The sequence below is a fragment of the Panulirus ornatus genome, chromosome 17, assembly GCF_036320965.1.
Source record: "Panulirus ornatus isolate Po-2019 chromosome 17, ASM3632096v1, whole genome shotgun sequence".
Taxonomy (NCBI): Eukaryota; Metazoa; Arthropoda; class Malacostraca; order Decapoda; family Palinuridae; genus Panulirus; species Panulirus ornatus.
In genome coordinates, this window is record NC_092240.1 from 13,392,501 (window position 1) to 13,405,000 (window position 12,500).

The 12,500-nt window shown below is 45.4% G+C and overlaps 1 protein-coding gene across 3 annotated transcripts in view; it reads right to left on the reverse strand.

Moving 5' to 3' along the window:
* SK (small conductance calcium-activated potassium channel) overlaps window positions 1-12,500 on the reverse strand; it is an 821,538-nt gene that overhangs the window by 376,478 nt on the left and 432,560 nt on the right. The window lies entirely within an intron of this gene.

A 12,500-nucleotide genomic window follows, 5' to 3' on the forward strand; every position in this document is an offset into this window, starting at 1 on the left:
CGAGCTCAACCTTCTTGGCTATGGTAATAGGATCCTTGAACACCACTAGGGTAGAGGAGTCTTCCAGTTGACGCGTATGTCACGACCTATGTATGGTCTTCCGACGTAGCCAGCATACCCGAGGCTACCTAGTGTCCTCGTTGATCAAGGAGGGAGGGAGGGAGAGAGTCGTGTCGCCGTTTCCCTGTGCTCGCGGTCGTGCAGAAGGGCCTACCCCTTCGAACATCTACATAAAGTATTCCCCGACCCATCCCTGAGCACAACCTCCGAGCCTCCCTCCGCCTTCGTAGGGGGGAAAAAAATATAGAAGATAAAGAAGACAAGAAAATCACAGCAAGTCCATTGTGACCCTTTAGGAGACTCTGATTCACCTTCAGGATGCTCCTCTCGTATTCTGTTATCTCTTTTATGGCCAGGACGGTCGTCGAGCGCCTCGCCGAGAGCTCCATCATACGGGTGCCCGTCCGTCTGTCACGAGCGGGGGGAAGGGAGGCCGTGAATGGGGGGATGGGGGCGTAAGAGGAGGTAGGTGTTGGTGCCGGCGTCTCGATAAGGAAAAGATGGAACCAGGAGGGGAAAGGGAGATAAGGTTAGGTGGAGCCAGAAGTGGAGGGAAGATAAGGGGAGAAGGAACCAGGAGGGGGGCGGAAGATAAGGGAAGAAGGAACCAAGATGGGAGGAAAGATAAGGAAAGAAGGAACCATGAAGGGAGGGAAGATTAGGGAATATGGAACCAAGATGGGAAGACAGATGTGGGCAAAAGGAAACCACGAAGGAAAAAGAAGATGAGCGATGAAGGAATTAGGAGAAGAGGGAAGATAACGAATGGGAAATGACTGGAAAGAGACGAGAAAAATGATAATTCAAGGGAAATGGTTGGGGAATGAGCAAAGTTGGCTGTGAGGGAGCTATGATAAAAAGGGAGGATGAAAGAAGAAGGAATAGCGAAGGAGGAGAAGGAGAAAAAGCATTAAGATGAGACTGAAAATTACAGAATGTCAACTAAATGATAAAAAAAAAACTTGAAAACATAGAAAGCCTTAAAATACAGAACATTCATCAAAATATGAAAAAAAAAGTATACTAAAACCACAGCAGAAAAGGCTCTCAAAACAACGTAGCATAAAAGAAAAAAAAAAAATCGAGGGAAAGGGTAGGAGACGAAGAAGCGATAGAAAACGAGGTCGAAGTGAGATCCCGAAGAACACGGAAGAACGGCGAGTAGGTGGGGCGGCTGGCCCACTTGTGGAGCCAGGGAGCCATGTTTGGCATTGATCGAGATGTTTTGGGTCGCAATTAATTCACTCCTCCCCCCCACCCACCCCTTACCCCCCACCTCCATCTCCTCCTCCGTTTTCGTAGAATTCATGGCAGTGAAGAGTGAAAAGACCACATCGGTGATTCTTTAAGGGGGTGGTGGGGTGGTGATGGAGTAATGAAAAGATTTCGCCAGACGTGTGATATAGGGGGAGCCAAAGTGTGTAAGGAAAAAAAGAGAAAAGAAGGTTCTCGGGCTTGAGAAAAGACGATGTAATATCTCTATACATCGCCTTTTCTTAACACGGACACTCGCCTCTTGCGAGAGAAAGCTTGTTTTCTGATGTAAGGCGAGATATTTCTATGATGAAAAGGGTGATTTCTGTGAGGACACAGGAGATTTCTGCAAGGAAACAGGAGAGATTTCTGTGATGAAACGGGTGATTCCTATGATGAAACAGGTGATTTTAAGAGATGAAACGAATTTCTATAAGGAAACGAGCGACATTTGTGACGAAACGGGTAATTTCTATGAGGACACGGGTGATTTTTAGATACGAAGCGAATGAGTAAGATAATGAGTGATTTCTCTCCCGAAACAGATGCTTTCTGCAATGAAACAAGTCATGTCTGTGATTAAACATGTGTTTTCTATTCGAAGCAGGTGATTTGCGTGATGAAACAGGTGTTTTCTATTCGAAGCAGGTGATTTACGAGATTAAACAGGTGTTTTCTATTAAAAGCCGGTGATTTACGTGATGAAACAGGTGTTATCTATTCGAAGCAGGTGATTTACGAGATTAAACAGGTGTTTTCTATTAGAAGCAGGTGATTTACGTGATGAAACAGGTGTTATCTATTCGAAGCAGATGATTTGCGTGATTAAACAGGTGTTTTCTATTAGAAGCAGGTGATTTACGTGGTGAAAAAAGCGTTTTCTATCCGAAGCAGGCGATTTGCGAGATGAAACAGGTGTTTTCTATACGAAGCAGGTGATTTGCGTGATCAAACAGGTGTTATGTATGGGCTACTTCAGCGGCGAAACTGGCGACGTGCGCGATGCGACAGGTGGGCGATTTCTGCAACAGACTTACTAACTCATCTGTTGAAACGATGATGCGTGTGTGATGAGACGTGATTTCTGCTGTGGTGGAACGAAGGAAATATGGGGGAGTGTGAAACGTGATCCTTCCAGATGGACTAGAATACGATGACAATGGCAGTGCAAGAATAATACGTAGAGCGATGGTATTGCGGAACTGTGAATGGCAATGATAAGGGTGAAAGGATTACGATGATGTTGATGATTAACAGGATGATAAAGAAAATGATTAAGGCTATAAAGAGGGCGACGAAGACGACGATGAAAAATGCAACGATGATGATGATGGTGATGATGATGATGACTTTAACAAATAAAGTGCAATATGTCGTTGATAATTACGATAATGATGAGAATAATGATGATAAGAGGATAATACGAAGACACACACACACACAGGTCAGGTCAACGACAAAGTCCATCATACCCCAGGGTCGTATACTCCCTCGTGCTCAAGGAGCACACCGCCGTGCTCGAGTGGTGTAGTTCAGCAGTCGTAGGGTCGACCTCAAAGAGTCGTATCATCGTTCTTACAGTGTCGTCCTCCTCGAACTCGAGGAGTGTACCGTCACGATCAAGGGGGGTCGTACCGTCAGGCTCGCAAGGATTGGGGTGGAGGTGGACTGGGGTCGTACCGTCAGGCTCGCAAGGATGGGGTGGAGGTGGACTGGGGTCGTACCGTCAGGCTCACAAGGATGGGGTGGAGGTGGACTGGGGTCGTAACGTCAGGCTCACAAGGATGGGGTGGAGGTGGACTGGGGTCGTAACGTCAGGCTCACAAGGATGGGGTGGAGGTGGACTGGGGTCGTACCGTCAGGCTCGCAAGGATGGGGTGGAGGTGGACTGGGGTCGTAACGTCAGGCTCACAAGGATGGGGTGGAGGTGGACTGGGGTCGTACCGTCAGGCTCGCAAGGATGGGGTGGAGGTGGACCGGGGTCGTAACGTCAGGCTCACAAGGATGGGGTGGAGGTGGACTGGGGTCGTACCGTCAGGCTCGCAAGGATGGGGTGGAGGTGGACTGGGGTCGTAACGTCAGGCTCACAAGGATGGAGGGAGGTGGGTGGACTGGGGTCGTACCGTCAGACTCGCAAGGATGGAGGGAGGTGGGTGGACTGGGGTCGTACCGTCAGGCTCGCAAGGATGGAGGGAGGTGGACTGGGGTTGTAACGTCAGGCTCAAGGGTCGTACCGTGGTCAGGGCGGGGTTAAGGGGAGGTTAGACTGCACCGCTCGTCGCAAGTGAGGCAAAAAAAAAAAGAAAAAGAAGATAGCATTACGACGAACAAGTCGAGTGCGTTACGAGGTGTGTCAAGTGTTACGTGTGCGCAAGATGAAAGAGAGAGGAGAAGATCCGTGTGGTTGGTGGACTCAAAGCCATCCACCAAAATGTGTGGGAGAGGCAGGAAGTGGGTGGGAAAAAAAAAAAAAGTATCTGGGCGAAAGGAAGTGACACTTGACAGCTATTCATGTGCCGACTCGGAGAGAGAGAGAGAGAGAGAGATAGAGAGAGAGAGAGAGAGAGAGAGAGAGAGAGAGAGAGAGAGAGAGAGAGAGAGAGAGAGAGAGAGAGAGAGAGAGAGCCTCCATTCACTAAGAGTGGCTCTTCAATGTACACAAGTCTTTTATATAATACTTTTTTTTTTTACTTTTTGAAAAGCTCAGCATGTGAATGACCAACTTCAGTACTTTATAGTGAATCATTCTAACGCCGAACTGTTCATTCGGTTCGGCATACGGGCTGCGCCCTGGATCGAACCCGCATGGGTTTGAATCCTGGGCACGGCAGTCAGCTGACACCCAACCCAGGTGTTCAACCTTCCCTCGGGGCTGGTCGATAAATGGGTACCTGGTTAGTGCTAGTGTGTGTGTGTGTGTGTGTGTGTGTGTGTGTGTGTGTGTACGCTGAATTAAAGACATAGTACATATACACAAAGTTATGAGACGGGGCAACACGTGCGTAAGACTATATCCGTAAAATACACACACACACACACACACACACACACACACACACACACACACACAAGCGTTGCAGAGTGTTCTTTGAAATCTACAGTGATAATAACATGGTCGTAATTAGATGTATACGGAGGAGAAACATCGAAGCAGTGAGGGCCAGGGTTCGACAAAGAGCGCGCCAGAGAGCGAAAGAGCTTACAAATATGACATGGAATTAAGACAGAGCGACACTGTAGCCAGCCAGATTACGAGAGATATACGAGAACAGGGAAAGTTAAAGGGAGAAGCAGATCACTTTGAAAAGTATTGGGGATAAGAGAAAAGACCATTCAAAGGCATTACACGAGTTTATCAGGAGAGAGATCATCAGTATAATAACAGTGAATGAGGCCAAGAAGACTCCAAAGGAAGAGCTATTAGGAATGAGGAAGAAGCATTATGCGGGGATCTGAATGAAAACAAAGATCATGTTCGTAGTGGAAGATACTAACGTCCTTAAATTTGCAATTTGGGATTGTACGTAATTTTGGGAAAATATAAGAAATTGAGAGAAATAATATAGTAAGGATATTAAATCAACCTTACCCATATTGGGGTCAGACCCAGACTAAGTCTCCACTTATGAGCTGAAGGTATGTGTATAAGCGCTTGCTAAGCCACTCTAAATATTGTTTCAACGGGGAGCTTGAGGAAGATTTGGTTCCAAAAGATATGGATGAGGGCGAAGGTGATAAAGAGGAAATCGCGATGAACTTCATGCCAGTGCCACAAGTGAAGTTGGTACAACGCTGGAATTTATAATCAAAAAGGCAATGATAAAATACTTGCAATGGAGAAGCTACCTAACTGGGAAAATTCAAGATCATGCCCAACAAATCTCATACTTATATGAGTCTTCCATCTTGGTTCAAAGTAATGGATGGGGTGAATGCGTATTTCTGTACTGCCAGAAAGATCTCGGCACCTTCAGCTGTCGGAAGATAAGAAACTAGATCTACGGAGAGGAAACAAGATACCGACTCCTTCAGTGAACAAAAGAGCATCGTGGTAGAAGGATTGGATTAAAAAAAATCTAGGCTTCTAAGCCAAGCACTGGGGCATCTAGGGCTATTCAGGGGTCTCTTGGTAGAAGAGAGCAAAAAAAGGAAGCAGGTTAGAAAAGCATTTTGAAAGTGGGATGGGATCCTGCAAGGTTCAGTCTTGGGCCCACTGGTAATCATCGTGTTTGTACATGACTTTTACTACACGGAATGGATTCTCAGCTAAACCTGAACATGTCTGCGGATGATGCCAAGGTAATAAGAAAAACGAGGGATGCATCATGAGATTACAGGGGGTACCTGCATAAAACTCCAGAGTTTGTCTTGACAGATGGCTGACGAAATTTACCTCTGCAGAGCAATGTGGACGAAACGGGATGACAGAAGGCCTGAGAATGCTTTTCGTCAGGTGGGAAATATGACACAAGAATGTATGTCGGAAACAAAACAGGTCTGGGGATCGACACTGCGGCAAACCTGTCGCCAGAGTTCCACATCAAGAAATCTTTGGGAAAGGCAAGCGGTCTGCCAGCATGCCTGCCTCTCCTGTCTGTTAGCCAACGTGCCAAAAGAAGAACAAGGGGGAATCCAGAGAAGCTGCAGTTACGATGGCACCTGAGCTGCAATGATGGGCTGAGAGGTATGTGAATTTGCCCAACACACAGAGAGAGAGAGAGAGAGAGAGAGAGAGAGAGAGAGAGAGAGAGAGAGAGAGAGAGAGAGAGAGAGAGAGAGAGAGAGAGAGAGGAATATCTGGTTAGAGATTAAAAAAAAAGAAGGAAACTGTGAACACCGGTTGAACAGGAAGGTTCCAAAGACGTAACAGTATAAAAATGAAATTCAAGAGATTGGGTACCACGAAGGTAGAACACTCCCCTCGTACGTTACAAATAGGTAAACACAGGCAGAACTCTTTCCCCAGACGAGTGGAGTGAGCAACACGCAACACTTGGCAGTAAAAACACTGACATGATGCTAATTAGAGAGCAAGCGTGAGAAGAAAATTGAAAGGAGTGTTCTCAAGGGGGTACTTAAGAGTACTCGGACAAAGTGCTGAAAAGAGCGTATCTAAGACTGGCTGGCTTGTGAGGGTGTAAAGAAGCAACGAGAAAGGTAAAAGAAAAAAAGAAGGAGACTGAATGAAAAGCCCAGAAGTATAAGAGTAGGAGAAAAGGTGAGGAAAAGAGTGGAAGAAAGGGCTATAGAAAGAAACAAGGGAAAGTATTAAGAGTATATAAAAGAGAGAAAAGAGAAGAATGATGAAATACTGAATCAAAACGGATACGAGAAGATAAAGATGGGAGAAGGTAAAAGTCGAGGATAACGAGGATAACGAAGATAGAATATATGATGGCAGAAGACGAAGGCAGAAGACGAAAAAAGGAGGAAGAAGAAGAGGAGGAGGAGGAGGAGGGGGAGAAAAAGGGGGAGCGGAGGAAAACAGTCAAGTGGGCGATCGAACATCCAAAAGCAGACCGGAGAAACTTTTCGACTCTCGCCCTAGAACTCAAAACCGTTTCTTTTAGAGTACTTAACATCAAAATACACAATAGGACACCATCAAAATACAACGAAATAAATCATAAAAAGGCGACCTTTAAACTGAACAGTAACCACATGATCACTGCTGTATTATTCACTTTTCAAGATGTAACAGACATGGATTTCGTCACATCTCTAGCGGTGGATACAAAAAGAAAAAAAATATCCAAAGAAAACGCTGAAAAGGGTGATATTTCAGTCTGGCAACAGCGGAGGTTGCAAGTAAGCACATTTTCTTTGGTTTGCTTGTCCAGTATCGATCGGCAATGTGACATTTATGAATACGTAACTACACCTCCCAATTTACTAGCGGAGGTACACTGTGTTTTATTGATGTCGGGGTAGAGAATAACATGCAGTGATGCTTGCTTAGGGAATGGAAGGGAAATTGGTTTGCCAATCGCGGTGTATTTGACATGAGGGAGGAACGCCAGTGGGAAGGGGAGAGCGGCTACCAACACACGAAGGAAACCTCCCGAATCGATGCTATTCAAAGCTCATAGTTTAAGAGACAAAGGAATCCAACGAGATAAAAAAATGCAAGTATATGAAAAAGTGAGAGTCTTGCTATGTATCTCGTCCTTCCTCGCTCTTTTCCCTCCTCCTTCTCTCTCTCTCTCTTTCTCTCTCTCTCTCTCTCTCTCTCTCTCTCTCTCTCTCTCTCTCTCTCTCTCTCTCTAGATATGGAGATCGTATCATCCCCTCCCTCCTTAACGTTAAGCAGATTCCTTTTTCAGTCTGTGGCTTCTTGAGGAAGAGAGCAGCAGGAGCAGCAGCCAACAGCAGACACAAGGGCAACTGTTCCATGAACTAACGGTTGAACCATTTTCTTCTCCTCCCCCTCCTCTCCTTTCCTCTCCTCTCCCCTCCCTCCCTCCTTCCTCTCCCGACGAAGGTCAAAACGGGGACGAGGAACAAAAGGTTACATTGTTGAGACCACTGTAGTAGACGTGGAGACACTGGCTCCTTGCCTTTGTCCTCTTCCGAAACAATTTTGAGGTTTCCTGTTTAGTACTCACCCTTACCCTCCCCTTTCGTCGTATGTAGCGTCTTGCCTTCAAGAAATTCAATCTTTCCCTTTGGCTATAGTATCATCATTACCATTGCTCCATTTCTCCTCCTCCTTTTTTCATTTTTCATCATCTTCTTCTTCTTCTTGATTCTTTCTATAATTAAACTATGAATTTCGGAACGAATAGGATCAGTTGAGAATTCTTGAGATGCTTTCCAGAAGAGTTCGGAAGTAAGAAAAAAATAATCCTCTCAGTTTTTAGCTACCCCCCGCCTTCACCTCACCATCTAGCCCTACCTCACTGTAAATTCTCATCATAAGTACTCCAAAGAAGGTAATTCAATCTCTCTCTCTCTCTCTCTCTCTCTCTCTCTCTCTCTCTCTCTCTCTCTCTCTCTCTCTCTCTCTCCGAGTGAACTTAAACAGACTATTCATTGGGTGAAAACGTGCTAAATGCATTTAGGCAAATTACTTCTCCTATACGGAGAATTTTTCTCTCTCCTCAAGTGGTAAAAGTGAAGTCTAACTTAAGCTTCAGCATCGTTTGAGAGAGAAAAAAAGATGACCCGTGTAATTGCTGAAAGCGTAACTGGGAGTACATGGGAGGGACAGATAACAGACGATCTGATTGACGAGGCTATCTGTTAAGGGGACAATACATGGAAAAACCAGACAACGGAAGACCTAATGATCTCTCACGACGTTATCTGATGGAGTTAAGTACGCGAAAGTACGTGGAAAGGAGACATAAGCCCTGTGGGCTATCTACGGAAGGAAAGTACACGAAAGTACATGGAGAGGAAAGATCACAAGCTTTGTGGGTTACCTGCTGAAGGAAAGTACACGAGAGTACGTGGAAAGGAGACATTAGCCCTGTGGGTTATCTGCTGAAGGAAAGTACACAAGAGTACATGGAGAGCAGAGATATCAAGCCCTGAAGGTTATATGCTGAAGGACAGTACGTGGAAAGGACAGATGAGAAGACCTGAAGGCTTGCCACAAGCTTAGCTGCTGGAGGATAGTAATACCATCGTACGTACAGGAAAGTTAAAGCAGAAGGTCTTAGCGCAAAATATGACCGATTCTGGAGCGCTAACTCCAAGGGGACTGGAATAAACTCTCAGATCCGTGCTGGAAGCCTAGTTACGCCTGGAAATGTTTGGATTTTCCAGGAAAAAGGAGAGAAAACAAAATTCTTTTTTTCGGTGCTCGTCATTGTTTAAGGGAAAGAATATATCATCGATGCGATCAAAGGGATACTAAATCTTACGGAATATTTTGTACCCAGTGTCTTTGCTCTATGTGGAAAATGATTGAGTATAAATATGTATATATATATATATATATATATATATATATATATATATATATATATATATATAGAGAGAGAGAGAGAGAGAGAGAGAGAGAGAGAGAGAGAGATAGATAGAGAGAGATAGATAGAGAGAGAGAGAGAGAGAGAGAGAGAGAGAGAGAGAGAGAGAGAGAGAGAGAGAGAGAGATAGAGAGAGAGAGAGAGAGAGAGAGAGAGAGAGAGAGAGAGAGAGAGAGAGAGAGAGAGCATGGGCCACAGATAAACAGGTACGGAGGAGATATGGACAACACTAGTGATGAGCAGGAAGAACAAGACGATTAGTAAACGAGACAAGACTGAGCAAAATACGCACGGCGTCTGTCTGTCTGTCAGCGTGTCTGTCTGTCTGTCTGTCAGCGTGTCTGTCTGTGTTTGTATACCTTTTCTCCAGGATCACCACAATGAAGCACTTCGTCCGACACATGTCCCGAAGGACTAGGCCTCCGAAAACGACTTGGAACAAGGTACAGGTCGAACTTGCTCCCAATACGTGCCGCACTTGTAGGTTTCTGCACCAGTGGCTCATGGAGAGAGAGAGAGGCTTCAGCGAGGGTGAGACACACACACACACACACTCCTTACTCCCACACACACACCAGCTGTATGTCATTCCTCCACGGAGGATAGGTATAGAGTTGAAGAAGCTTATCACAGGATTTGAGGAAAGAGGGTCTTCTGTAATGTCGAGTACTACTTACATATTTCTTTTGCGTGTGTGGGTATTAATGTGTCTTGCTAAAGCCACTCAAGAGAGAGACGCCACAGATGATGTCGTGGGAACCCCTACAGTCTCGCTGTCTCCGCCACAGATGCACTTATACGGCATGTGGGCTGGGGGCGTGGAAGGTGAAGGACGAAGATCAATACGGATATCCTCTTGGACAGGGTGCATGACGACAGGGAATCGAGACAGATGATAGGGTAAAGGACCGATGGTGTGAAATGTCCGGTTGACTTTCTTTCTCTTTTCCTGGGAAGGGTCCCTCTTTGGAGGGTGTTGGGAAGGCGAGTCGCTCCGTCTTGGGCTACTGTCCCAGTCGGTCTCTCTCTCTCTCTGGTCCTTAGGGAGGTGTTGATCGAGAGGGAGAGGACGCATGATATACCCCCAGCATCTTTGTCTGCATGTAGAGCAAGGATCCTACTGAGGACCGATGATGTAAAGCCTATATAGGAAGAATATCCCCATCATCAGTTCGATGAGCGAGGAGAGGGAGGTATATAAGTGTAGCCAAGGGGAGGATTCAGTCGGTTCCGATGCCTCCAGAATAGCCAGAGGAGTTTGCTCGTTCCCAGTGGGAGTGTCGAGAGGAGTGGTTGAGTGGACCTCTACGAAAGTGACTGAACTGTTGTTTGTATACCATTTGCTGTCTAGTTTCATCGCGCCTATTTCTGTACGGGTGTGTAAAGAATATATGAACATTATCCTTGACTTCGTATGTCTTGTTGAATATCGCTCTTCCGTCTGTTTTTCTAGCATTTACCTGACGATCTTCCTGAAGCAAGTTTCTTGTCAGACGTCAATTCCTGACAGAGGGTTCTGTTAATGGTTAGCTTCAACCTCACCCTCGTTGTGTGTACCGCAGTCAATCAGCGTTAACTTAATACTCACGATGCCGTCGTGCATCACCTCCATGCCACGGTCTCCTGTCAGCTGGTGACTATCGGAGGAGCGAGGACATTTCAGCCTGGTCGTAGTTCAATAACGAGACGACAATATAAGGCTTCATGCGTGTCAAGCGGACTAGATCTGCAGTCCATCCTTCGTCGTTTGGATCTATGGATGACGTCTTGAGGATGGCACAGTCAACACTGGATCCCACAACAAGAATTGCCTTCCAGCAGCTGGATTTGTTCCACGACGACAGACTGGGCTGGTGGCAGGGGCGGGTGCGATGTCCGTGATGTGAAGGTTTGACTAGTTGGTTCTACACGCGTCTCGGCATGGTTCAGGTCGGTACCAGTGGCATTAACGCCAGCCCAGATGCCATCAATCCATATATATATATATATATATATATATATATATATATATATATATATATATATATATATATATATATTCAACACTGGAGAAACGGTTCATAGTTCAATGGCGACATGAAACTGGAGAGGACTATGAGGTTCGGTCTTCTGTGAACACCCTCCAGCCGATTCGAATTCACGTCCGAATCGATTCACCAATTCTCATTTATAACAACGGGTGATGAGACAGGGTCCGAGAAAAGTGAGAGACAAAAAGAAAAAAGTGCGCATTGCTTTTTAATGCCTTTTTCTTTTTCCTCCATAACATGAGAGAGACTTTGCTGATGGCCACTTTACCAACGTCCCGGACGCAGACACGCGAGACTCCACCTGCTCCTTGACAGCCTAATGGTATGCCACCGCCGAGTTTTCTAGGCTTCAGCAGAGCAGTGGCTTCTCCATTGATTCTCGAGACGTTGTTTTATATATATATATATATATATATATATATATATATATATATATATATATATATATATGCAAAAACCGTAGGATCACGCGCACCATTGTGACCTCTTGCGATTACATATATATATATATATATATATATATATATATATATATATATATATATATATATATATATATATATACCAACCACATAACAGGACCCTGAGGAACACCAGTGTTGATAGGACAGAATGAGAAAGTCGCTTCATCAACGACTTCAAAGCGACTGCAATAGAGCGACCAAAGAGGAAATCAATGCATTAGGGAGCAGAAGGAAGAAGAAAAATAAAGGGATGTGGAGTTCACAAGGCAAAGACGCACGCCATACTCTCTCCAATGCTTTGGAGACGTCGAGGGCTACGAGTAAAGTTACATCAAAATCCCAGAGAGAGAGAGAGTAGTAGTGGTACCAGAGGCGAGTCACATAGGAGAGAAGGTCACGGGATTCTCAGCGTTTAAGAAGGAGAGAAAGAGACTTCGTGAGAGTTTCAAACAACCTGGAGGAAGTAAAAAAGTCGAGCAATGGAGCGATAGTCGGAGGGGCAAATACTGTCTCCAAGGTATGCTACTACGAAGAAGGGAAAGTTTTATGTTCTTTAGACAAGAGGCAAAATAAGTAAGCAAGGCTCGGAGGTAATTCAAAGGGGCATAATTCTACGGAACTCGAGGACGTATGCCATCTGAACCATATATGCCTTGTCCACCCGGAGCTGGCAGAGCACTTGGAAGACTCCTCCGCGAGGCCAATATAGAGACTGGCAT